This window comes from Schistocerca americana, chromosome 3, assembly GCF_021461395.2.
Source record: "Schistocerca americana isolate TAMUIC-IGC-003095 chromosome 3, iqSchAmer2.1, whole genome shotgun sequence".
NCBI lineage: Eukaryota > Metazoa > Arthropoda > Insecta > Orthoptera > Acrididae > Schistocerca > Schistocerca americana.
The window spans coordinates 318253263-318258044 of NC_060121.1; positions in this window are offsets into that span (position 1 = coordinate 318253263).

Consider the following 4782-nt stretch of genomic DNA (forward strand, 5'->3'; position numbering starts at 1 on the left):
TTCCAACAGGACAATGCACGTCCGCATGTATCCCGTGCCACCCATCGTGCTCTAGAAGGTGTAAGTCAACTACCCTGGCCAGCAAGATCTCCGGATCTGTCCCCCATTGAGCATGTTTGGGACTGGATGAAGCGTCGTCTCACGCGGTCTGCACGTCCAGCACGAACGCTGGTCCAACTGAGGCGCCAGGTGGAAATGGCATGGCAAGCCGTTCCACAGGACTACATCCAGCATCTCTACGATCGTCTTCATGGGAGAATAGCAGCCTGCATTGCTGCGAAAGGTGGATATACACTGTACTAGTGCCGACATTGTGCATGCTCTGTTGCCTGTGTCTATGTGCCTGTGGTTCTGTCAGTGTGATCATGTGATGTATCTGACCCCAGGAATGTGTCAATAAAGTTTCCCCTTCCTGGGACAATGAATTCACGGTGTTCTTATTTCAATTTCCAGGAGTGTAATTGCTAAATATGGAGCTATTGTATTAGCATACTCTGAAAGGAACTTGACTGGTATACAATCTGGATCGGAGGCCTTGGCTTTATTAAGCGATTTAGGCTGCTTTGCTACACCGAGGATATCTACTTCTATGTTTCTCATCTTGGCAGTTGTTCTTGATGGGAATTCAGGAGTATTTACGTCGTCTTCTTTGGTGAAGGAGTTTCGGAAAACCGTGTTTAATAGCTCTGCTTTAGTGGCACTATCATCAGTGACTTCACCGTTGTTAGCGCGCAGTGAAGGTATTGATTGCGTCTTGCCACTGGTGTGCTTTATGTATGACCAGAATCTCTTTGGGTTTTCTGCCAGTCGTCAGCACATGGGACCTTCCTGGTATTAGTTTAGCAGTGAGTGTTCTTTACAATCACATCAACAGTTGGCTTGCGCAGTTTTAGAAGGGGTTATAATCTCCCTGACGGATTTGTTACTGAGATGACATCCAGTGACCAGTTCACATTCGAAGTCACTGAGCTCTCCTAACCGGCCCATTCTGCTGTTTCTGCTTCTCTAATGCCAACACAACAATACCCGCGTCCTTTTATATTGACGCGTTCGCCTCTCGTGACCCCTAGTGGTCAATTTCGCACTACATAAGGGCGTTAGTATACCTTTGATCAGATAGTGTACATTGTAGCACGCAGATGTAATCATTGTTACTCGAAATGTACATTGGTATAATTGCCTCGTCCAGTACGTAACTGACTTTGACCTAATCGTACTATAAAAATGGTTCAAATGGCTCTGGGCACTATGAGACTTGACTACTCAGATCATCTGTGCCCTAGAACTTAGAACTACTTAAACCTAATTAACCTAAGGACATCACAAACATCCATGCCCGAAGCAGGATTCGAACCTGCGACCGTAGCGGCCGCGTGGTTCCAGACTGTAGCGCCTAGAACCGCTCTGCCACCCCGGCCGGCAATCGTACTACACACAGCTATCTTAGCGGCCATAGTCCAGCATTCAAACTCATCGATCCCCATGTCTCCTGGAAGGGGGGTGGGAGTGGATGTTTGCTCAGTAGCATAATTGTGTATATTGTTTTCATTATCATACTTGTATCTTTGATATTAAACATGTGATTATTCAAGAACAGAAACAAAACAAAAAATTGGAGAGCATTTGATCTCAACAGTAATATATTCAATTTCGTCACCTAAGTACACAAAGCTTATTTCAGTCAGCATAGTGACCTGAAGTGCCTCTTTGTTGTGAGATGGACGACGTGCTAACTTGAGCTGGCGTTAGGAATTCTAGGACCGCGGAGCTCATACAGAGAGCGTGTTGGATGACGGCCAAGCGGCACTGACAGAGCACACCCAGTGTTCTGAGAGACGCGCTGCTAAATTCACGTCGGATTTGTGTACGCGACGTGGGTGGTCTCAACCGTCATCACACCTACGATCAGTTCTGGAAGAAAGTGGTATTCACATCACAGAAGGATTATGTAGGACTTAAACATACTTTTCCAACCGACTCAAACCTTCAGCTTGCTTCGGTTTTTTTTCCCTACCCCTTCAGATCTGCGCAGAGGCTCCTCCTGACACATTCTAGACGGCACCCGAGACTTACTCGTGGACTGGCATAGCCACTGCCCAAGTAGGACTCGGGTGGCCGTCTCGAAAGGGTTAACATTATGTCAACATGAAACAGTCACAAGAAGAGAATCTCCTTCATCGTTATTGTCGAATCGCCTGAAAACACGCTTCTTGATAGCCCTAACTACCTCCCTGTCACTGGAATCGTTCTCATGGTCACAAAAACATGCATTCACATTATCATCCGCTCCTTCAGTCTGACTTAGAACACCTCAATAATCATCGTAAAAACCTCCCGAAGTATTTCAGACCTGTTAAGTTCCATCTGTTTTCTGCATAGGGCCGTACCTAAAGGCAGTCCAAGCTTAAAAATGACAATAGTAAATGTACTCTAAAACAAAAACAATTAAAAAAAGAAAACACGCCACGAAGGAATTATCCGAATGGTAGGTAAATCGGTAGATGTGATGCGCATGTACAGAGAAACGAAAGATTACAAAATGTTCAAATGTGTGTGAAATCTTATGGGACTTAACTGCTAAGGTCATCAGTCCCTAAGCTTACATACTGCTTAACCTAAATTATTCTAAGGACAAACACACACACTCACGCCCGAGGGAGGACTCTAACCTCCGCCGGGATCAGCCGCACAGTCCATGGCTGCAGCGCCCTAGACCGCTCGGCTAATCCAGCGCGGCCGAAAGATTACAGCTTCAGAAAAATTGGATGATTTATTCCAGAAATTATATGGAATGTCGTGTGGCTAGGGCCTCCTGTCGGGTAGACGGATCGGCTGGTGCAAGTCTTTCTAGTTGACGCCACTTCGGCGACTTTCGGGGCGATGGGGATGAAATGACGATGACGATGAAGACAACACAACAACCAGTCCCTGAGCGGAGAAAATCTCTGACCCAGCCGGGAACCAAACACGGGCCCCTTTGCACGGAATTCCGTCGCGCTGACCTGATCGTTCTTCATCCCTTCACTCAGTTTTTTTTTTACTACAGAGGCCAGCCAGATCTCTGACCGAATACGCTGAGCTACCGTGGCGGCACCACTCAGATATCGAGGCGGACTTTATTCCAGAGAAAGAGCTTTACAAATTGAGCAAGCCGCTACTCCACAACGAATTGCTCCACCTCTCTCCCTGTGCAAATAGTTATTCACTTTGGAATTGATTGACAGAGGTTTTTTATGTCCCCTTGGAGGATATAGTGCCGAATACTGTCCATTTATCGGGTTAGATCCTCGAAGACCAGATATGGTTGTAGGGTTCTCCTGAGGACGTTTTCATCGGGGGAGATATATGGCGAACATGATGGTGAATATACGGTTTTGCAAGCACTAAGACAGGCGGTTGGAACCCCTGCCGCGTGCCTGTGGACATTTCCTGCAGAAATGTAAGCCCCGGATGGCTTTCTGCAACTGTTAAAGAATAACATATGCTCTCGCAGACTGTTTTAGTTATTTTTGAGGTCTACATTTCAGTAATTAGTCAAATGATTTTTCCCTAACAGTTTAGACAGCTAATTGCAAGAGAGAGCAATGGCAGCCCACTATCTCTTCACTTGGTTTAGAATTGTCGCCACTGTTTTTTGCTTATGTTACCTAAATTAGTTAAATGTACACTAAAATTAGTCAACGAGAATATGTGTGAATTAAAAAAAGAAATACGTAAATTGCGTAAGTGGCAATGGTAAAATACGATGATAGTAATACATTTCAATGACTAATAGTAGCTCAAACCGCACGTCTGATATTTCACTACTAAAATCTTGCAACTGTGATGATATTTATGAAAATACATCTATTGTCAGAATACACAGATTTCGATGAGGCAAGATTTCGCTTCGCAATTCTGTGTTTCCTTCTAGGAAGTGATTGTGTGAATGTAGGTCGATTGCACCGTCTCTATTGGTGAAACATAAAGTTTAAAAAGCATTAAATAAAACCAAAATTAAAAATTTAAAAAACCGACACAAGAAACTCTAAAAGATAAAAAATGTGATGTCCCTTAAAGCTTAATATAAGTGGTAATATTTTGATCCAATCCTCGTCGCGTCGGGGGACCGCCAAGTAAATAAAACAAAATAAAATAACGGCAGCCATCCTTTCTAGAACAGCATACTTCAAGTTTTGCTGGATATAAGCCTCTTCTGTTTGGCGTCATCTCTTCCAGTCCTGCTTGAACGCCATCCACATTTCAAAATTGCTAGTGAAGCTTTAATTGCTTATGATATAAAATATGAACACAAATCCGTCTTTAATCAGTCTAACATTATTATTACCAATTTCGATTATATAATTTTTTCAGTAATTACGTGCGAACATAGTTCGCGCATTAATCTATTTTATGATTCCTATGTCCTGCAGTGGTTTGATGATAGCGTGCTATATTTGGAGTCGCAAACGATGGACGACGAGTTTAGGTTCGTTCTGCGCACCTACGTCACGCATTCTTCGACAGCCAACGAGCGATCAATAGTGCTCTGAGCGCTGTGTCGCGAATGCTGTAAGCAATGAGAGTATTATGCGCGGTCATAGCGAGTTGTTTGGTGAATTTTTATTCTATCTGTTGCGATTTGTCATGTCTGATGACGGTAAGCGACAAATTCTACATAAGGTAGTGAGAGACGTAATTCGCTGGATACATGCTGACATCAGGCGCAAAGCACCTGTATGCGTTTACCGCAACTGTCACGCTTAGAACCGGCAAAAGTGCAATCCCGTGTGTTTTTCGACA